The 18,769-nt window shown below is 46.6% G+C and overlaps 32 non-coding genes across 32 annotated transcripts; all 32 read left to right on the forward strand.

Annotated features, from left to right (window-relative positions):
* Positions 1 to 388: 388 nt before the first annotated feature.
* TRNAA-AGC (transfer RNA alanine (anticodon AGC)) lies at positions 389 to 461 on the forward strand. The gene has a single exon. It is a non-coding gene; the product is annotated as a tRNA-Ala (tRNA).
* Positions 462 to 567: 106 nt separating this feature from the next.
* TRNAY-GUA (transfer RNA tyrosine (anticodon GUA)) lies at positions 568 to 666 on the forward strand. The gene is made up of 2 exons: positions 568 to 604; positions 631 to 666. It is a non-coding gene; the product is annotated as a tRNA-Tyr (tRNA).
* A 739-nt stretch (positions 667 to 1,405) lies between these two features.
* TRNAA-AGC (transfer RNA alanine (anticodon AGC)) lies at positions 1,406 to 1,478 on the forward strand. Its single transcript has one exon. It is a non-coding gene; the product is annotated as a tRNA-Ala (tRNA).
* A 106-nt stretch (positions 1,479 to 1,584) lies between these two features.
* TRNAY-GUA (transfer RNA tyrosine (anticodon GUA)) lies at positions 1,585 to 1,683 on the forward strand. The gene is made up of 2 exons: positions 1,585 to 1,621; positions 1,648 to 1,683. It is a non-coding gene; the product is annotated as a tRNA-Tyr (tRNA).
* Positions 1,684 to 2,422: 739 nt separating this feature from the next.
* TRNAA-AGC (transfer RNA alanine (anticodon AGC)) lies at positions 2,423 to 2,495 on the forward strand. Its single transcript has one exon. It is a non-coding gene; the product is annotated as a tRNA-Ala (tRNA).
* A 106-nt stretch (positions 2,496 to 2,601) lies between these two features.
* TRNAY-GUA (transfer RNA tyrosine (anticodon GUA)) lies at positions 2,602 to 2,700 on the forward strand. The gene is made up of 2 exons: positions 2,602 to 2,638; positions 2,665 to 2,700. It is a non-coding gene; the product is annotated as a tRNA-Tyr (tRNA).
* A 739-nt stretch (positions 2,701 to 3,439) lies between these two features.
* TRNAA-AGC (transfer RNA alanine (anticodon AGC)) lies at positions 3,440 to 3,512 on the forward strand. Its single transcript has one exon. It is a non-coding gene; the product is annotated as a tRNA-Ala (tRNA).
* Positions 3,513 to 3,618: 106 nt separating this feature from the next.
* TRNAY-GUA (transfer RNA tyrosine (anticodon GUA)) lies at positions 3,619 to 3,717 on the forward strand. Its single transcript has 2 exons — positions 3,619 to 3,655; positions 3,682 to 3,717. It is a non-coding gene; the product is annotated as a tRNA-Tyr (tRNA).
* Positions 3,718 to 4,456: 739 nt separating this feature from the next.
* Positions 4,457 to 4,529, forward strand: TRNAA-AGC (transfer RNA alanine (anticodon AGC)). The gene has a single exon. It is a non-coding gene; the product is annotated as a tRNA-Ala (tRNA).
* A 106-nt stretch (positions 4,530 to 4,635) lies between these two features.
* TRNAY-GUA (transfer RNA tyrosine (anticodon GUA)) lies at positions 4,636 to 4,734 on the forward strand. Its single transcript has 2 exons — positions 4,636 to 4,672; positions 4,699 to 4,734. It is a non-coding gene; the product is annotated as a tRNA-Tyr (tRNA).
* Positions 4,735 to 5,472: 738 nt separating this feature from the next.
* Positions 5,473 to 5,545, forward strand: TRNAA-AGC (transfer RNA alanine (anticodon AGC)). The gene has a single exon. It is a non-coding gene; the product is annotated as a tRNA-Ala (tRNA).
* Positions 5,546 to 5,651: 106 nt separating this feature from the next.
* On the forward strand, positions 5,652 to 5,750 carry TRNAY-GUA (transfer RNA tyrosine (anticodon GUA)). The gene is made up of 2 exons: positions 5,652 to 5,688; positions 5,715 to 5,750. It is a non-coding gene; the product is annotated as a tRNA-Tyr (tRNA).
* Positions 5,751 to 6,488: 738 nt separating this feature from the next.
* On the forward strand, positions 6,489 to 6,561 carry TRNAA-AGC (transfer RNA alanine (anticodon AGC)). The gene has a single exon. It is a non-coding gene; the product is annotated as a tRNA-Ala (tRNA).
* Positions 6,562 to 6,667: 106 nt separating this feature from the next.
* On the forward strand, positions 6,668 to 6,766 carry TRNAY-GUA (transfer RNA tyrosine (anticodon GUA)). The gene is made up of 2 exons: positions 6,668 to 6,704; positions 6,731 to 6,766. It is a non-coding gene; the product is annotated as a tRNA-Tyr (tRNA).
* A 740-nt stretch (positions 6,767 to 7,506) lies between these two features.
* Positions 7,507 to 7,579, forward strand: TRNAA-AGC (transfer RNA alanine (anticodon AGC)). Its single transcript has one exon. It is a non-coding gene; the product is annotated as a tRNA-Ala (tRNA).
* A 945-nt stretch (positions 7,580 to 8,524) lies between these two features.
* Positions 8,525 to 8,597, forward strand: TRNAA-AGC (transfer RNA alanine (anticodon AGC)). The gene has a single exon. It is a non-coding gene; the product is annotated as a tRNA-Ala (tRNA).
* Positions 8,598 to 9,720: 1,123 nt separating this feature from the next.
* Positions 9,721 to 9,819, forward strand: TRNAY-GUA (transfer RNA tyrosine (anticodon GUA)). The gene is made up of 2 exons: positions 9,721 to 9,757; positions 9,784 to 9,819. It is a non-coding gene; the product is annotated as a tRNA-Tyr (tRNA).
* Positions 9,820 to 10,558: 739 nt separating this feature from the next.
* TRNAA-AGC (transfer RNA alanine (anticodon AGC)) lies at positions 10,559 to 10,631 on the forward strand. The gene has a single exon. It is a non-coding gene; the product is annotated as a tRNA-Ala (tRNA).
* Positions 10,632 to 10,737: 106 nt separating this feature from the next.
* On the forward strand, positions 10,738 to 10,836 carry TRNAY-GUA (transfer RNA tyrosine (anticodon GUA)). The gene is made up of 2 exons: positions 10,738 to 10,774; positions 10,801 to 10,836. It is a non-coding gene; the product is annotated as a tRNA-Tyr (tRNA).
* A 739-nt stretch (positions 10,837 to 11,575) lies between these two features.
* Positions 11,576 to 11,648, forward strand: TRNAA-AGC (transfer RNA alanine (anticodon AGC)). The gene has a single exon. It is a non-coding gene; the product is annotated as a tRNA-Ala (tRNA).
* A 106-nt stretch (positions 11,649 to 11,754) lies between these two features.
* TRNAY-GUA (transfer RNA tyrosine (anticodon GUA)) lies at positions 11,755 to 11,853 on the forward strand. Its single transcript has 2 exons — positions 11,755 to 11,791; positions 11,818 to 11,853. It is a non-coding gene; the product is annotated as a tRNA-Tyr (tRNA).
* Positions 11,854 to 12,771: 918 nt separating this feature from the next.
* TRNAY-GUA (transfer RNA tyrosine (anticodon GUA)) lies at positions 12,772 to 12,870 on the forward strand. The gene is made up of 2 exons: positions 12,772 to 12,808; positions 12,835 to 12,870. It is a non-coding gene; the product is annotated as a tRNA-Tyr (tRNA).
* Positions 12,871 to 13,609: 739 nt separating this feature from the next.
* On the forward strand, positions 13,610 to 13,682 carry TRNAA-AGC (transfer RNA alanine (anticodon AGC)). The gene has a single exon. It is a non-coding gene; the product is annotated as a tRNA-Ala (tRNA).
* Positions 13,683 to 14,626: 944 nt separating this feature from the next.
* On the forward strand, positions 14,627 to 14,699 carry TRNAA-AGC (transfer RNA alanine (anticodon AGC)). The gene has a single exon. It is a non-coding gene; the product is annotated as a tRNA-Ala (tRNA).
* A 106-nt stretch (positions 14,700 to 14,805) lies between these two features.
* Positions 14,806 to 14,904, forward strand: TRNAY-GUA (transfer RNA tyrosine (anticodon GUA)). Its single transcript has 2 exons — positions 14,806 to 14,842; positions 14,869 to 14,904. It is a non-coding gene; the product is annotated as a tRNA-Tyr (tRNA).
* Positions 14,905 to 15,642: 738 nt separating this feature from the next.
* TRNAA-AGC (transfer RNA alanine (anticodon AGC)) lies at positions 15,643 to 15,715 on the forward strand. The gene has a single exon. It is a non-coding gene; the product is annotated as a tRNA-Ala (tRNA).
* Positions 15,716 to 15,821: 106 nt separating this feature from the next.
* On the forward strand, positions 15,822 to 15,920 carry TRNAY-GUA (transfer RNA tyrosine (anticodon GUA)). Its single transcript has 2 exons — positions 15,822 to 15,858; positions 15,885 to 15,920. It is a non-coding gene; the product is annotated as a tRNA-Tyr (tRNA).
* Positions 15,921 to 16,659: 739 nt separating this feature from the next.
* On the forward strand, positions 16,660 to 16,732 carry TRNAA-AGC (transfer RNA alanine (anticodon AGC)). The gene has a single exon. It is a non-coding gene; the product is annotated as a tRNA-Ala (tRNA).
* Positions 16,733 to 16,838: 106 nt separating this feature from the next.
* TRNAY-GUA (transfer RNA tyrosine (anticodon GUA)) lies at positions 16,839 to 16,937 on the forward strand. Its single transcript has 2 exons — positions 16,839 to 16,875; positions 16,902 to 16,937. It is a non-coding gene; the product is annotated as a tRNA-Tyr (tRNA).
* Positions 16,938 to 17,676: 739 nt separating this feature from the next.
* On the forward strand, positions 17,677 to 17,749 carry TRNAA-AGC (transfer RNA alanine (anticodon AGC)). Its single transcript has one exon. It is a non-coding gene; the product is annotated as a tRNA-Ala (tRNA).
* A 106-nt stretch (positions 17,750 to 17,855) lies between these two features.
* Positions 17,856 to 17,954, forward strand: TRNAY-GUA (transfer RNA tyrosine (anticodon GUA)). The gene is made up of 2 exons: positions 17,856 to 17,892; positions 17,919 to 17,954. It is a non-coding gene; the product is annotated as a tRNA-Tyr (tRNA).
* Positions 17,955 to 18,692: 738 nt separating this feature from the next.
* On the forward strand, positions 18,693 to 18,765 carry TRNAA-AGC (transfer RNA alanine (anticodon AGC)). The gene has a single exon. It is a non-coding gene; the product is annotated as a tRNA-Ala (tRNA).
* Positions 18,766 to 18,769: the final 4 nt, after the last annotated feature.

Here is an 18,769-nt window from a genome sequence, read left to right on the forward strand (position 1 = left end):
AAAGCAACAAGGGCAAGAGTGCTTTCTCCCACTTTCCATTCCATCTACTAGGTCATTGGAGAAGAACTAAAGTCAGTAGCGACCCTTATTGGCAGCAGCCCACTACTTTGTTTGAAGACAAAGTGCTTTGTATTTGACTTAATACCTCTAGCGACCCGTTTTGTCTGCTTCCACTTTTGGGAGTCTGATTACTTTTTACCGGTTGTATCACACCTTTCTAAAATTCCTACTTTTTGTTGACCCCTTGCTCAACACTCTGTGAAGACAAAAGAAATGTTGTAAAATACACAGTCCTCCATTCCAATGAAACTGTGTGGCGTTCCATCGTTAACTCTGACATCGCAGTTCCGCTCATCCGCCCGCGTCTCTTGCGCAGATGTGTATAGATGGGGGATTAGCTCAAATGGTAGAGCGCTCGCTTAGCATGCGAGAGGTAGCGGGATCGATGCCCGCATCCTCCACACACATGCTTTTCCATCTTGAACCCCAGAGACAAACACTCATTTTCTGCACCTTCCGCTCGCTAGGAATGAGGATCAAAGGCTGGCAAAACCTTAGCTGGGGTATCCTTCGATAGCTCAGCTGGTAGAGCGGAGGACTGTAGATTGACAAAATGTTGAGAAAACTGTAATCCTTAGGTCGCTGGTTTGATTCCGGCTCGAAGGAACTTTTACGTCACGTTGATAACACACCGTCTTTCTTGTTGACCCTTTCCCGTTTGCATCCCATGATACAACAGCGTCTTCCTTACTCCACCGCTTTAGTGGAAAACGGCCCACATCTCTGGCAAACCATTTTTGGGCTTCTACCTGCCAGGGTAATTACCTATTACTGTTACCCTGACTCAATTAAAAAAGGGGAGTCGGGCAGCTTGCTAGAAAGAGTTACAGAGTTCAGCTGGGTAGGGTTGAGGATCAAAGGCCCAAAAAGACTCTTGTGGGGTATCCTTTCATAGCTCAGTGGCCATCAAGTTCCCCCTTTTTAGCCTCACTGCACCTCAGTCCAGAGCACAAAAAAAAAGCAACAAGGGCAAGAGTGCTTTCTCCCACTTTCCATTCCATCTACTAGGTCATTGGAGAAGAACTAAAGTCAGTAGCGACCCTTATTGGCAGCAGCCCACTACTTTGTTTGAAGACAAAGTGCTTTGTATTTGACTTAATACCTCTAGCGACCCGTTTTGTCTGCTTCCACTTTTGGGAGTCTGATTACTTTTTACCGGTTGTATCACACCTTTCTAAAATTCCTACTTTTTGTTGACCCCTTGCTCAACACTCTGTGAAGACAAAAGAAATGTTGTAAAATACACAGTCCTCCATTCCAATGAAACTGTGTGGCGTTCCATCGTTAACTCTGACATTGCAGTTCCGCTCATCCGCCCGCGTCTCTTGCGCAGATGTGTATAGATGGGGGATTAGCTCAAATGGTAGAGCGCTCGCTTAGCATGCGAGAGGTAGCGGGATCGATGCCCGCATCCTCCACACACATGCTTTTCCATCTTGAACCCCAGAGACAAACACTCATTTTCTGCACCTTCCGCTCGCTAGGAATGAGGATCAAAGGCTGGCAAAACCTTAGCTGGGGTATCCTTCGATAGCTCAGCTGGTAGAGCGGAGGACTGTAGATTGACAAAATGTTGAGAAAACTGTAATCCTTAGGTCGCTGGTTCGATTCCGGCTCGAAGGAACTTTTACGTCACGTTGATAACACACCGTCTTTCTTGTTGACCCTTTCCCGTTTGCATCCCATGATACAACAGCGTCTTCCTTACTCCACCGCTTTAGTGGAAAACGGCCCACATCTCTGGCAAACCATTTTTGGGCTTCTACCTGCCAGGGTAATTACCTATTACTGTTACCCTGACTCAATTAAAAAAGGGGAGTCGGGCAGCTTGCTAGAAAGAGTTACAGAGTTCAGCTGGGTAGGGTTGAGGATCAAAGGCCCAAAAAGACTCTTGTGGGGTATCCTTTCATAGCTCAGTGGCCATCAAGTTCCCCCTTTTTAGCCTCACTGCACCTCAGTCCAGAGCACAAAAAAAAAGCAACAAGGGCAAGAGTGCTTTCTCCCACTTTCCATTCCATCTACTAGGTCATTGGAGAAGAACTAAAGTCAGTAGCGACCCTTATTGGCAGCACCCCACTACTTTGTTTGAAGACAAAGTGCTTTGTATTTGACTTAATACCTCTAGCGACCCGTTTTGTCTGCTTCCACTTTTGGGAGTCTGATTACTTTTTACCGGTTGTATCACACCTTTCTAAAATTCCTACTTTTTGTTGACCCCTTGCTCAACACTCTGTGAAGACAAAAGAAATGTTGTAAAATACACAGTCCTCCATTCCAATGAAACTGTGTGGCGTTCCATCGTTAACTCTGACATCGCAGTTCCGCTCATCCGCCCGCGTCTCTTGCGCAGATGTGTATAGATGGGGGATTAGCTCAAATGGTAGAGCGCTCGCTTAGCATGCGAGAGGTAGCGGGATCGATGCCCGCATCCTCCACACACATGCTTTTCCATCTTGAACCCCAGAGACAAACACTCATTTTCTGCACCTTCCGCTCGCTAGGAATGAGGATCAAAGGCTGGCAAAACCTTAGCTGGGGTATCCTTCGATAGCTCAGCTGGTAGAGCGGAGGACTGTAGATTGACAAAATGTTGAGAAAACTGTAATCCTTAGGTCGCTGGTTTGATTCCGGCTCGAAGGAACTTTTACGTCACGTTGATAACACACCGTCTTTCTTGTTGACCCTTTCCCGTTTGCATCCCATGATACAACAGCGTCTTCCTTACTCCACCGCTTTAGTGGAAAACGGCCCAAATCTCTGGCAAACCATTTTTGGGCTTCTACCTGCCAGGGTAATTACCTATTACTGTTACCCTGACTCAATTAAAAAAGGGGAGTCGGGCAGCTTGCTAGAAAGAGTTACAGAGTTCAGCTGGGTAGGGTTGAGGATCAAAGGCCAAAAAAGACTCTTGTGGGGTATCCTTTCATAGCTCAGTGGCCATCAAGTTCCCCCTTTTTAGCCTCACTGCACCTCAGTCCAGAGCACAAAAAAAAAGCAACAAGGGCAAGAGTGCTTTCTCCCACTTTCCATTCCATCTACTAGGTCATTGGAGAAGAACTAAAGTCAGTAGCGACCCTTATTGGCAGCAGCCCACTACTTTGTTTGAAGACAAAGTGCTTTGTATTTGACTTAATACCTCTAGCGACCCGTTTTGTCTGCTTCCACTTTTGGGAGTCTGATTACTTTTTACCGGTTGTATCACACCTTTCTAAAATTCCTACTTTTTGTTGACCCCTTGCTCAACACTCTGTGAAGACAAAAGAAATGTTGTAAAATACACAGTCCTCCATTCCAATGAAACTGTGTGGCGTTCCATCGTTAACTCTGACATCGCAGTTCCGCTCATCCGCCCGCGTCTCTTGCGCAGATGTGTATAGATGGGGGATTAGCTCAAATGGTAGAGCGCTCGCTTAGCATGCGAGAGGTAGCGGGATCGATGCCCGCATCCTCCACACACATGCTTTTCCATCTTGAACCCCAGAGACAAACACTCATTTTCTGCACCTTCCACTCGCTAGGAATGAGGATCAAAGGCTGGCAAAACCTTAGCTGGGGTATCCTTCGATAGCTCAGCTGGTAGAGCGGAGGACTGTAGATTGACAAAATGTTGAGAAAACTGTAATCCTTAGGTCGCTGGTTCGATTCCGGCTCGAAGGAACTTTTACGTCACGTTGATAACACACCGTCTTTCTTGTTGACCCTTTCCCGTTTGCATCCCATGATACAACAGCGTCTTCCTTACTCCACCGCTTTAGTGGAAAACGGCCCACATCTCTGGCAAACCATTTTTGGGCTTCTACCTGCCAGGGTAATTACCTATTACTGTTACCCTGACTCAATTAAAAAAGGGGAGTCGGGCAGCTTGCTAGAAAGAGTTACAGAGTTCAGCTGGGTAGGGTTGAGGATCAAAGGCCAAAAAAGACTCTTGTGGGGTATCCTTTCATAGCTCAGTGGCCATCAAGTTCCCCCTTTTTAGCCTCACTGCACCTCAGTCCAGAGCACAAAAAAAAAGCAACAAGGGCAAGAGTGCTTTCTCCCACTTTCCATTCCATCTACTAGGTCATTGGAGAAGAACTAAAGTCAGTAGCGACCCTTATTGGCAGCAGCCCACTACTTTGTTTGAAGACAAAGTGCTTTGTATTTGACTTAATACCTCTAGCGACCCGTTTTGTCTGCTTCCACTTTTGGGAGTCTGATTACTTTTTACCGGTTGTATCACACCTTTCTAAAATTCCTACTTTTTGTTGACCCCTTGCTCAACACTCTGTGAAGACAAAAGAAATGTTGTAAAATACACAGTCCTCCATTCCAATGAAACTGTGTGGCGTTCCATCGTTAACTCTGACATCGCAGTTCCGCTCATCCGCCCGCGTCTCTTGCGCAGATGTGTATAGATGGGGGATTAGCTCAAATGGTAGAGTGCTCGCTTAGCATGCGAGAGGTAGCGGGATCGATGCCCGCATCCTCCACACACATGCTTTTCCATCTTGAACCCCAGAGACAAACACTCATTTTCTGCACCTTCCGCTCGCTAGGAATGAGGATCAAAGGCTGGCAAAACCTTAGCTGGGGTATCCTTCGATAGCTCAGCTGGTAGAGCGGAGGACTGTAGATTGACAAAATGTTGAGAAAACTGTAATCCTTAGGTCGCTGGTTCGATTCCGGCTCGAAGGAACTTTTACGTCACGTTGATAACACACCGTCTTTCTTGTTGACCCTTTCCCGTTTGCATCCCATGATACAACAGCGTCTTCCTTACTCCACCGCTTTAGTGGAAAACGGCCCACATCTCTGGCAAACCATTTTTGGGCTTCTACCTGCCAGGGTAATTACCTATTACTGTTACCCTGACTCAATTAAAAAAGGGGAGTCGGGCAGCTTGCTAGAAAGAGTTACAGAGTTCAGCTGGGTAGGGTTGAGGATCAAAGGCCAAAAAAGACTCTTGTGGGGTATCCTTTCATAGCTCAGTGGCCATCAAGTTCCCCCTTTTTAGCCTCACTGCACCTCAGTCCAGAGCACAAAAAAAAGCAACAAGGGCAAGAGTGCTTTCTCCCACTTTCCATTCCATCTACTAGGTCATTGGAGAAGAACTAAAGTCAGTAGCGACCCTTATTGGCAGCAGCCCACTACTTTGTTTGAAGACAAAGTGCTTTGTATTTGACTTAATACCTCTAGCGACCCGTTTTGTCTGCTTCCACTTTTGGGAGTCTGATTACTTTTTACCGGTTGTATCACACCTTTCTAAAATTCCCACTTTTTGTTGACCCCTTGCTCAACACTCTGTGAAGACAAAAGAAATGTTGTAAAATACACAGTCCTCCATTCCAATGAAACTGTGTGGCGTTCCATCGTTAACTCTGACATCGCAGTTCCGCTCATCCGCCCGCGTCTCTTGCGCAGATGTGTGTAGATGGGGGATTAGCTCAAATGGTAGAGTGCTCGCTTAGCATGCGAGAGGTAGCGGGATCGATGCCCGCATCCTCCACACACATGCTTTTCCATCTTGAACCCCAGAGACAAACACTCATTTTCTGCACCTTCCGCTCGCTAGGAATGAGGATCAAAGGCTGGCAAAACCTTAGCTGGGGTATCCTTCGATAGCTCAGCTGGTAGAGCGGAGGACTGTAGATTGACAAAATGTTGAGAAAACTGTAATCCTTAGGTCGCTGGTTCGATTCCGGCTCGAAGGAACTTTTACGTCACGTTGATAACACACCGTCTTTCTTGTTGACCCTTTCCCGTTTGCATCCCATGATACAACAGCGTCTTCCTTACTCCACCGCTTTAGTGGAAAACGGCCCACATCTCTGGCAAACCATTTTTGGGCTTCTACCTGCCAGGGTAATTACCTATTACTGTTACCCTGACTCAATTAAAAAAGGGGAGTCGGGCAGCTTGCTAGAAAGAGTTACAGAGTTCAGCTGGGTAGGGTTGAGGATCAAAGGCCAAAAAAGACTCTTGTGGGGTATCCTTTCATAGCTCAGTGGCCATCAAGTTCCCCCTTTTTAGCCTCACTGCACCTCAGTCCAGAGCACAAAAAAAAGCAACAAGGGCAAGAGTGCTTTCTCCCACTTTCCATTCCATCTACTAGGTCATTGGAGAAGAACTAAAGTCAGTAGCGACCCTTATTGGCAGCAGCCCACTACTTTGTTTGAAGACAAAGTGCTTTGTATTTGACTTAATACCTCTAGCGACCCGTTTTGTCTGCTTCCACTTTTGGGAGTCTGATTACTTTTTACCGGTTGTATCACACCTTTCTAAAATTCCTACTTTTTGTTGACCCCTTGCTCAACACTCTGTGAAGACAAAAGAAATGTTGTAAAATACACAGTCCTCCATTCCAATGAAACTGTGTGGCGTTCCATCGTTAACTCTGACATCGCAGTTCCGCTCATCCGCCCGCGTCTCTTGCGCAGATGTGTGTAGATGGGGGATTAGCTCAAATGGTAGAGCGCTCGCTTAGCATGCGAGAGGTAGCGGGATCGATGCCCGCATCCTCCACACGCATGCTTTTCCATCTTGAACCCCAGAGACAAACACTCATTTTCTGCACCTTCCGCTCGCTAGGAATGAGGATCAAAGGCTGGCAAAACCTTAGCTGGTGTATCCTTCGATAGCTCAGCTGGTAGAGCGGAGGACTGTAGATTGACAAAATGTTGAGAAAACTGTAATCCTTAGGTCGCTGGTTCGATTCCGGCTCGAAGGAACTTTTACGTCACGTTGATAACACACCGTCTTTCTTGTTGGCCCTTTCCCGTTTGCATCCCATGATACAACAGCGTCTTCCTTACTCCACCGCTTTAGTAGAAAACGGCCCACATCTCTGGCAAACCATTTTTGGGCTTCTACCTGCCAGGGTAATTACCTATTACTGTTACCCTGACTCAATTAAAAAAGGGGAGTCGGGCAGCTTGCTAGAAAGAGTTACAGAGTTCAGCTGGGTAGGGTTGAGGATCAAAGGCCAAAAAAGACTCTTGTGGGGTATCCTTTCATAGCTCAGTGGCCATCAAGTTCCCCCTTTTTAGCCTCACTGCACCTCAGTCCAGAGCACAAAAAAAAAAGCAACAAGGGCAAGAGTGCTTTCTCCCACTTTCCATTCCATCTACTAGGTCATTGGAGAAGAACTAAAGTCAGTAGCGACCCTTATTGGCAGCAGCCCACTACTTTGTTTGAAGACAAAGTGCTTTGTATTTGACTTAATACCTCTAGCGACCCGTTTTGTCTGCTTCCACTTTTGGGAGTCTGATTACTTTTTACCGGTTGTATCACACCTTTCTAAAATTCCTACTTTTTGTTGACCCCTTGCTCAACACTCTGTGAAGACAAAAGAAATGTTGTAAAATACACAGTCCTCCATTCCAATGAAACTGTGTGGCGTTCCATCGTTAACTCTGACATCGCAGTTCCGCTCATCCGCCCGCGTCTCTTGCGCAGATGTGTATAGATGGGGGATTAGCTCAAATGGTAGAGCGCTCGCTTAGCATGCGAGAGGTAGCGGGATCGATGCCCGCATCCTCCACACACATGCTTTTCCATCTTGAACCCCAGAGACAAACACTCATTTTCTGCACCTTCCGCTCGCTAGGAATGAGGATCAAAGGCTGGCAAAACCTTAGCTGGGGTATCCTTCGATAGCTCAGCTGGTAGAGCGGAGGACTGTAGATTGACAAAATGTTGAGAAAACTGTAATCCTTAGGTTGCTGGTTTGATTCCGGCTCGAAGGAACTTTTACGTCACGTTGATAACACACCGTCTTTCTTGTTGACCCTTTCCCGTTTGCATCCCATGATACAACAGCGTCTTCCTTACTCCACCGCTTTAGTGGAAAACGGCCCACATCTCTGGCAAACCATTTTTGGGCTTCTACCTGCCAGGGTAATTACCTATTACTGTTACCCTGACTCAATTAAAAAAGGGGAGTCGGGCAGCTTGCTAGAAAGAGTTACAGAGTTCAGCTGGGTAGGGTTGAGGATCAAAGGCCAAAAAAGACTCTTGTGGGGTATCCTTTCATAGCTCAGTGGCCATCAAGTTCCCCCTTTTTAGCCTCACTGCACCTCAGTCCAGAGCACAAAAAAAAAAGCAACAAGGGCAAGAGTGCTTTCTCCCACTTTCCATTCCATCTACTAGGTCATTGGAGAAGAACTAAAGTCAGTAGCGACCCTTATTGGCAGCAGCCCACTACTTTGTTTGAAGACAAAGTGCTTTGTATTTGACTTAATACCTCTAGCGACCCGTTTTGTCTGCTTCCACTTTTGGGAGTCTGATTACTTTTTACCGGTTGTATCACACCTTTCTAAAATTCCTACTTTTTGTTGACCCCTTGCTCAACACTCTGTGAAGACAAAAGAAATGTTGTAAAATACACAGTCCTCCATTCCAATGAAACTGTGTGGCGTTCCATCGTTAACTCTGACATCGCAGTTCCGCTCATCCGCCCGCGTCTCTTGCGCAGATGTGTATAGATGGGGGATTAGCTCAAATGGTAGAGCGCTCGCTTAGCATGCGAGAGGTAGCGGGATCGATGCCCGCATCCTCCACACACATGCTTTTCCATCTTGAACCCCAGAGACAAACACTCATTTTCTGCACCTTCCGCTCGCTAGGAATGAGGATCAAAGGCTGGCAAAACCTTAGCTGGGGTATCCTTCGATAGCTCAGCTGGTAGAGCGGAGGACTGTAGATTGACAAAATGTTGAGAAAACTGTAATCCTTAGGTTGCTGGTTTGATTCCGGCTCGAAGGAACTTTTACGTCACGTTGATAACACACCGTCTTTCTTGTTGACCCTTTCCCGTTTGCATCCCATGATACAACAGCGTCTTCCTTACTCCACCGCTTTAGTGGAAAACGGCCCACATCTCTGGCAAACCATTTTTGGGCTTCTACCTGCCAGGGTAATTACCTATTACTGTTACCCTGACTCAATTAAAAAAGGGGAGTCGGGCAGCTTGCTAGAAAGAGTTACAGAGTTCAGCTGGGTAGGGTTGAGGATCAAAGGCCAAAAAAGACTCTTGTGGGGTATCCTTTCATAGCTCAGTGGCCATCAAGTTCCCCCTTTTTAGCCTCACTGCACCTCAGTCCAGAGCACAAAAAAAAAGCAACAAGGGCAAGAGTGCTTTCTCCCACTTTCCATTCCATCTACTAGGTCATTGGAGAAGAACTAAAGTCAGTAGCGACCCTTATTGGCAGCAGCCCACTACTTTGTTTGAAGACAAAGTGCTTTGTATTTGACTTAATACCTCTAGCGACCCGTTTTGTCTGCTTCCACTTTTGGGAGTCTGATTACTTTTTACCGGTTGTATCACACCTTTCTAAAATTCCTACTTTTTGTTGACCCCTTGCTCAACACTCTGTGAAGACAAAAGAAATGTTGTAAAATACACAGTCCTCCATTCCAATGAAACTGTGTGGCGTTCCATCGTTAACTCTGACATCGCAGTTCCGCTCATCCGCCCGCGTCTCTTGCGCAGATGTGTATAGATGGGGGATTAGCTCAAATGGTAGAGCGCTCGCTTAGCATGCGAGAGGTAGCGGGATCGATGCCTGCATCCTCCACACACATGCTTTTCCATCTTGAACCCCAGAGACAAACACTCATTTTCTGCACCTTCCGCTCGCTAGGAATGAGGATCAAAGGCTGGCAAAACCTTAGCTGGGGTATCCTCCGATAGCTCAGCTGGTAGAGCGGAGGACTGTAGATTGACAAAATGTTGAGAAAACTGTAATCCTTAGGTCGCTGGTTCGATTCCGGCTCGAAGGAACTTTTACGTCACGTTGATAACACACCGTCTTTCTTGTTGACCCTTTCCCGTTTGCATCCCATGATACAACAGCGTCTTCCTTACTCCACCGCTTTAGTGGAAAACGGCCCACATCTCTGGCAAACCATTTTTGGGCTTCTACCTGCCAGGGTAATTACCTATTACTGTTACCCTGACTCAATTAAAAAAGGGGAGTCGGGCAGCTTGCTAGAAAGAGTTACAGAGTTCAGCTGGGTAGGGTTGAGGATCAAAGGCCAAAAAAGACTCTTGTGGGGTATCCTTTCATAGCTCAGTGGCCATCAAGTTCCCCCTTTTTAGCCTCACTGCACCTCAGTCCAGAGCACAAAAAAAAAGCAACAAGGGCAAGAGTGCTTTCTCCCACTTTCCATTCCATCTACTAGGTCATTGGAGAAGAACTAAAGTCAGTAGCGACCCTTATTGGCAGCAGCCCACTACTTTGTTTGAAGACAAAGTGCTTTGTATTTGACTTAATACCTCTAGCGACCCGTTTTGTCTGCTTCCACTTTTGGGAGTCTGATTACTTTTTACCGGTTGTATCACACCTTTCTAAAATTCCTACTTTTTGTTGACCCCTTGCTCAACACTCTGTGAAGACAAAAGAAATGTTGTAAAATACACAGTCCTCCATTCCAATGAAACTGTGTGGCGTTCCATCGTTAACTCTGACATCGCAGTTCCGCTCATCCGCCCGCGTCTCTTGCGCAGATGTGTATAGATGGGGGATTAGCTCAAATGGTAGAGCGCTCGCTTAGCATGCGAGAGGTAGCGGGATCGATGCCCGCATCCTCCACACACATGCTTTTCCATCTTGAACCCCAGAGACAAACACTCATTTTCTGCACCTTCCGCTCGCTAGGAATGAGGATCAAAGGCTGGCAAAACCTTAGCTGGGGTATCCTTCGATAGCTCAGCTGGTAGAGCGGAGGACTGTAGATTGACAAAATGTTGAGAAAACTGTAATCCTTAGGTCGCTGGTTTGATTCCGGCTCGAAGGAACTTTTACGTCACGTTGATAACACACCGTCTTTCTTGTTGACCCTTTCCCGTTTGCATCCCATGATACAACAGCGTCTTCCTTACTCCACCGCTTTAGTGGAAAACGGCCCACATCTCTGGCAAACCATTTTTGGGCTTCTACCTGCCAGGGTAATTACCTATTACTGTTACCCTGACTCAATTAAAAAAGGGGAGTCGGGCAGCTTGCTAGAAAGAGTTACAGAGTTCAGCTGGGTAGGGTTGAGGATCAAAGGCCAAAAAAGACTCTTGTGGGGTATCCTTTCATAGCTCAGTGGCCATCAAGTTCCCCCTTTTTAGCCTCACTGCACCTCAGTCCAGAGCACAAAAAAAAAGCAACAAGGGCAAGAGTGCTTTCTCCCACTTTCCATTCCATCTACTAGGTCATTGGAGAAGAACTAAAGTCAGTAGCGACCCTTATTGGCAGCAGCCCACTACTTTGTTTGAAGACAAAGTGCTTTGTATTTGACTTAATACCTCTAGCGACCCGTTTTGTCTGCTTCCACTTTTGGGAGTCTGATTACTTTTTACCGGTTGTATCACACCTTTCTAAAATTCCTACTTTTTGTTGACCCCTTGCTCAACACTCTGTGAAGACAAAAGAAATGTTGTAAAATACACAGTCCTCCATTCCAATGAAACTGTGTGGCGTTCCATCGTTAACTCTGACATCGCAGTTCCGCTCATCCGCCCGCGTCTCTTGCGCAGATGTGTATAGATGGGGGATTAGCTCAAATGGTAGAGCGCTCGCTTAGCATGCGAGAGGTAGCGGGATCGATGCCCGCATCCTCCACACACATGCTTTTCCATCTTGAACCCCAGAGACAAACACTCATTTTCTGCACCTTCCGCCCGCTAGGAATGAGGATCAAAGGCTGGCAAAACCTTAGCTGGGGTATCCTTCGATAGCTCAGCTGGTAGAGCGGAGGACTGTAGATTGACAAAATGTTGAGAAAACTGTAATCCTTAGGTCGCTGGTTCGATTCCGGCTCGAAGGAACTTTTACGTCACGTTGATAACACACCGTCTTTCTTGTTGACCCTTTCCCGTTTGCATCCCATGATACAACAGCGTCTTCCTTACTCCACCGCTTTAGTGGAAAACGGCCCACATCTCTGGCAAACCATTTTTGGGCTTCTACCTGCCAGGGTAATTACCTATTACTGTTACCCTGACTCAATTAAAAAAGGGGAGTCGGGCAGCTTGCTAGAAAGAGTTACAGAGTTCAGCTGGGTAGGGTTGAGGATCAAAGGCCCAAAAAGACTCTTGTGGGGTATCCTTTCATAGCTCAGTGGCCATCAAGTTCCCCCTTTTTAGCCTCACTGCACCTCAGTCCAGAGCACAAAAAAAAAGCAACAAGGGCAAGAGTGCTTTCTCCCACTTTCCATTCCATCTACTAGGTCATTGGAGAAGAACTAAAGTCAGTAGCGACCCTTATTGGCAGCAGCCCACTACTTTGTTTGAAGACAAAGTGCTTTGTATTTGACTTAATACCTCTAGCGACCCGTTTTGTCTGCTTCCACTTTTGGGAGTCTGATTACTTTTTACCGGTTGTATCACACCTTTCTAAAATTCCTACTTTTTGTTGACCCCTTGCTCAACACTCTGTGAAGACAAAAGAAATGTTGTAAAATACACAGTCCTCCATTCCAATGAAACTGTGTGGCGTTCCATCGTTAACTCTGACATCGCAGTTCCGCTCATCCGCCCGCGTCTCTTGCGCAGATGTGTATAGATGGGGGATTAGCTCAAATGGTAGAGCGCTCGCTTAGCATGCGAGAGGTAGCGGGATTGATGCCCGCATCCTCCACACACATGCTTTTCCATCTTGAACCCCAGAGACAAACACTCATTTTCTGCACCTTCCGCTCGCTAGGAATGAGGATCAAAGGCTGGCAAAACCTTAGCTGGGGTATCCTTCGATAGCTCAGCTGGTAGAGCGGAGGACTGTAGATTGACAAAATGTTGAGAAAACTGTAATCCTTAGGTCGCTGGTTTGATTCCGGCTCGAAGGAACTTTTACGTCACGTTGATAACACACCGTCTTTCTTGTTGACCCTTTCCCGTTTGCATCCCATGATACAACAGCGTCTTCCTTACTCCACCGCTTTAGTGGAAAATGGCCCACATCTCTGGCAAACCATTTTTGGGCTTCTACCTGCCAGGGTAATTACCTATTACTGTTACCCTGACTCAATTAAAAAAGGGGAGTCGGGCAGCTTGCTAGAAAGAGTTACAGAGTTCAGCTGGGTAGGGTTGAGGATCAAAGGCCAAAAAAGACTCTTGTGGGGTATCCTTTCATAGCTCAGTGGCCATCAAGTTCCCCCTTTTTAGCCTCACTGCACCTCAGTCCAGAGCACACAAAAAAAGCAACAAGGGCAAGAGTGCTATCTCCCACTTTCCATTTCATCTACTAGGGCATTGGAGAAGAACTAAAGTCAGTAGCGACCCTTATTGGCAGCAGCCCACTACTTTGTTTGAAGACAAAGTGCTTTGTATTTGACTTAATACCTCTAGCGACCCGTTTTGTCTGCTTCCACTTTTGGGAGTCTGATTACTTTTTACCGGTTGTATCACACCTTTCTAAAATTCCTACTTTTTGTTGACTCCTTGCTCAACACTCTGTGAAGACAAAAGAAATGTTGTAAAATACACAGTCCTCCATTCCAATGAAACTGTGTGGCGTTCCATCGTTAACTCTGACATCGCAGTTCCGCTCATCCGCCCGCGTCTCTTGCGCAGATGTGTATAGATGGGGGATTAGCTCAAATGGTAGAGCGCTCGCTTAGCATGCGAGAGGTAGCGGGATCGATGCCCGCATCCTCCACACACATGGTTTTCCATCTTGAACCCCAGAGACAAACACTCATTTTCTGCACCTTCCGCTCGCTAGGAATGAGGATCAAAGGCTGGCAAAACCTTAGCTGGGGTATCCTTCGATAGCTCAGCTGGTAGAGCGGAGGACTGTAGATTGACAAAATGTTGAGAAAACTGTAATCCTTAGGTCGCTGGTACGATTCCAGCTCGAAGGCACTTTTACGTCACGTTGATAACACACCGTCTTTCTTGTTGACCCTTTCCCGTTTGCATCCCATGATACAACAGCGTCTTCCTTACTCCACCGCTTTAGTGGAAAACGGCCCACATCTCTGGCAAACCATTTTTGGGCTTCTACCTGCCAGGGTAATTACCTATTACTGTTACCCTGACTCAATTAAAAAAGGGGAGTCGGGCAGCTTGCTAGAAAGAGTTACAGAGTTCAGCTGGGTAGGGTTGAGGATCAAAGGCCAAAAAAGACTCTTGTGGGGTATCCTTTCATAGCTCAGTGGCCATCAAGTTCCCCCTTTTTAGCCTCACTGCACCTCAGTCCAGAGCACAAAAAAAAAGCAACAAGGGCAAGAGTGCTTTCTCCCACTTTCCATTCCATCTACTAGGTCATTGGAGAAGAACTAAAGTCAGTAGCGACCCTTATTGGCAGCAGCCCACTACTTTGTTTGAAGACAAAGTGCTTTGTATTTGACTTAATACCTCTAGCGACCCGTTTTGTCTGCTTCCACTTTTGGGAGTCTGATTACTTTTTACCGGTTGTATCACACCTTTCTAAAATTCCTACTTTTTGTTGACCCCTTGCTCAACACTCTGTGAAGACAAAAGAAATGTTGTAAAATACACAGTCCTCCATTCCAATGAAACTGTGTGGCGTTCCATCGTTAACTCTGACATCGCAGTTCCGCTCATCCGCCCGCGTCTCTTGCGCAGATGTGTATAGATGGGGGATTAGCTCAAATGGTAGAGCGCTCGCTTAGCATGCGAGAGGTAGCGGGATCGATGCCCGCATCCTCCACACACATGCTTTTCCATCTTGAACCCCAGAGACAAACACTCATTTTCTGCACCTTCCGCTCGCTAGGAATGAGGATCAAAGGCTGGCAAAACCTTAGCTGGGGTATCCTTCGATAGCTCAGCTGGTAGAGCGGAGGACTGTAGATTGACAAAATGTTGAGAAAACTGTAATCCTTAGGTCGCTGGTTCGATTCCGGCTCGAAGGAACTTTTACGTCACGTTGATAACACACCGTCTTTCTTGTTGACCCTTTCCCGTTTGCATCCCATGATACAACAGCGTCTTCCTTACTCCACCGCTTTAGTGGAAAACGGCCCACATCTCTGGCAAACCATTTTTGGGCTTCTACCTGCCAGGGTAATTACCTATTACTGTTACCCTGACTCAATTAAAAAAGGGGAGTCGGGCAGCTTGCTAGAAAGCGTTACAGAGTTCAGCTGGGTAGGGTTGAGGATCAAAGGCCCAAAAAGACTCTTGTGGGGTATCCTTTCATAGCTCAGTGGCCATCAAGTTCCCCCTTTTTAGCCTCACTGCACCTCAGTCCAGAGCACAAAAAAAAGCAACAAGGGCAAGAGTGCTTTCTCCCACTTTCCATTCCATCTACTAGGTCATTGGAGAAGAACTAAAGTCAGTAGCGACCCTTATTGGCAGCAGCCCACTACTTTGTTTGAAGACAAAGTGCTTTGTATTTGACTTAATACCTCTAGCGACCCGTTTTGTCTGCTTCCACTTTTGGGAGTCTGATTACTTTTTACCGGTTGTATCACACCTTTCTAAAATTCCTACTTTTTGTTGACCCCTTGCTCAACACTCTGTGAAGACAAAAGAAATGTTGTAAAATACACAGTCCTCCATTCCAATGAAACTGTGTGGCGTTCCATCGTTAACTCTGACATCGCAGTTCCGCTCATCCGCCCGCGTCTCTTGCGCAGATGTGTATAGATGGGGGATTAGCTCAAATGGTAGAGCGCTCGCTTAGCATGCGAGAGGTAGCGGGATCGATGCCCGCATCCTCCACACACATGCTTTTCCATCTTGAACCCCAGAGACAAACACTCATTTTCTGCACCTTCCGCTCGCTAGGAATGAGGATCAAAGGCTGGCAAAACCTTAGCTGGGGTATCCTTCGATAGCTCAGCTGGTAGAGCGGAGGACTGTAGATTGACAAAATGTTGAGAAAACTGTAATCCTTAGGTCGCTGGTTTGATTCCGGCTCGAAGGAACTTTTACGTCACGTTGATAACACACCGTCTTTCTTGTTGACCCTTTCCCGTTTGCATCCCATGATACAACAGCGTCTTCCTTACTCCACCGCTTTAGTGGAAAACGGCCCACATCTCTGGCAAACCATTTTTGGGCTTCTACCTGCCAGGGTAATTACCTATTACTGTTACCCTGACTCAATTAAAAAAGGGGAGTCGGGCAGCTTGCTAGAAAGAGTTACAGAGTTCAGCTGGGTAGGGTTGAGGATCAAAGGCCAAAAAAGACTCTTGTGGGGTATCCTTTCATAGCTCAGTGGCCATCAAGTTCCCCCTTTTTAGCCTCACTGCACCTCAGTCCAGAGCACAAAAAAAAAGCAACAAGGGCAAGAGTGCTTTCTCCCACTTTCCATTCCATCTACTAGGTCATTGGAGAAGAACTAAAGTCAGTAGCGACCCTTATTGGCAGCAGCCCACTACTTTGTTTGAAGACAAAGTGCTTTGTATTTGACTTAATACCTCTAGCGACCCGTTTTGTCTGCTTCCACTTTTGGGAGTCTGATTACTTTTTACCGGTTGTATCACACCTTTCTAAAATTCCTACTTTTTGTTGACCCCTTGCTCAACACTCTGTGAAGACAAAAGAAATGTTGTAAAATACACAGTCCTCCATTCCAATGAAACTGTGTGGCGTTCCATCGTTAACTCTGACATCGCAGTTCCGCTCATCCGCCCGCGTCTCTTGCGCAGATGTGTATAGATGGGGGATTAGCTCAAATGGTAGAGCGCTCGCTTAGCATGTGAGAGGTAGCGGGATCGATGCCCGCATCCTCCACACACATGCTTTTCCATCTTGAACCCCAGAGACAAACACTCATTTTCTGCACCTTCCGCTCGCTAGGAATGAGGATCAAAGGCTGGCAAAACCTTAGCTGGGGTATCCTTCGATAGCTCAGCTGGTAGAGCGGAGGACTGTAGATTGACAAAATGTTGAGAAAACTGTAATCCTTAGGTCGCTGGTTCGATTCCGGCTCGAAGGAACTTTTACGTCACGTTGATAACACACCGTCTTTCTTGTTGACCCTTTCCCGTTTGCATCCCATGATACAACAGCGTCTTCCTTACTCCACCGCTTTAGTGGAAAACGGCCCACATCTCTGGCAAACCATTTTTGGGCTTCTACCTGCCAGGGTAATTACCTATTACTGTTACCCTGACTCAATTAAAAAAGGGGAGTCGGGCAGCTTGCTAGAAAGAGTTACAGAGTTCAGCTGGGTAGGGTTGAGGATCAAAGGCCAAAAAAGACTCTTGTGGGGTATCCTTTCATAGCTCAGTGGCCATCAAGTTCCCCCTTTTTAGCCTCACTGCACCTCAGTCCAGAGCACAAAAAAAAAGCAACAAGGGCAAGAGTGCTATCTCCCACTTTCCATTTCATCTACTAGGGCATTGGAGAAGAACTAAAGTCAGTAGCGACCCTTATTGGCAGCAGCCCACTACTTTGTTTGAAGACAAAGTGCTTTGTATTTGACTTAATACCTCTAGCGACCCGTTTTGTCTGCTTCCACTTTTGGGAGTCTGATTACTTTTTACCGGTTGTATCACACCTTTCTAAAATTCCTACTTTTTGTTGACCCCTTGCTCAACACTCTGTGAAGACAAAAGAAATGTTGTAAAATACACAGTCCTCCATTCCAATGAAACTGTGTGGCGTTCCATCGTTAACTCTGACATCGCAGTTCCGCTCATCCGCCCGCGTCTCTTGCGCAGATGTGTATAGATGGGGGATTAGCTCAAATGGTAGAGCGCTCGCTTAGCATGCGAGAGGTAGCGGGATCGATGCCCGCATCCTCCACACACATGGTTTTCCATCTTGAACCCCAGAGACAAACACTCATTTTCTGCACCTTCCGCTCGCTAGGAATAAGGATCAAAGGCTGGCAAAACCTTAGCTGGGGTATCCTTCGATAGCTCAGCTGGTAGAGCGGAGGACTGTAGATTGACAAAATGTTGAGAAAACTGTAATCCTTAGGTCGCTGGTTCGATTCCAGCTCGAAGGCACTTTTACGTCACGTTGATAACACACCGTCTTTCTTGTTGACCCTTTCCCGTTTGCATCCCATGATACAACAGCGTCTTCCTTACTCCACCGCTTTAGTGGAAAACGGCCCACATCTCTGGCAAACCATTTTTGGGCTTCTACCTGCCAGGGTAATTACCTATTACTGTTACCCTGACTCAATTAAAAAAGGGGAGTCGGGCAGCTTGCTAGAAAGAGTTACAGAGTTCAGCTGGGTAGGGTTGAGGATCAAAGGCCAAAAAAGACTCTTGTGGGGTATCCTTTCATAGCTCAGTGGCCATCAAGTTCCCCCTTTTTAGCCTCACTGCACCTCAGTCCAGAGCACAAAAAAAAGCAACAAGGGCAAGAGTGCTTTCTCCCACTTTCCATTCCATCTACTAGGTCATTGGAGAAGAACTAAAGTCAGTAGCGACCCTTATTGGCAGCAGCCCACTACTTTGTTTGAAGACAAAGTGCTTTGTATTTGACTTAATACCTCTAGCGACCCGTTTTGTCTGCTTCCACTTTTGGGAGTCTGATTACTTTTTACCGGTTGTATCACACCTTTCTAAAATTCCTACTTTTTGTTGACCCCTTGCTCAACACTCTGTGAAGACAAAAGAAATGTTGTAAAATACACAGTCCTCCATTCCAATGAAACTGTGTGGCGTTCCATCGTTAACTCTGACATCGCAGTTCCGCTCATCCGCCCGCGTCTCTTGCGCAGATGTGTATAGATGGGGGATTAGCTCAAATGGTAGAGCGCTCGCTTAGCATGCGAGAGGTAGCGGGATCGATGCCCGCATCCTCCACACA

This window comes from Hyperolius riggenbachi, chromosome 4 (assembly GCF_040937935.1).
Source record: "Hyperolius riggenbachi isolate aHypRig1 chromosome 4, aHypRig1.pri, whole genome shotgun sequence".
Classification (NCBI taxonomy): Eukaryota; Metazoa; Chordata; class Amphibia; order Anura; family Hyperoliidae; genus Hyperolius; species Hyperolius riggenbachi.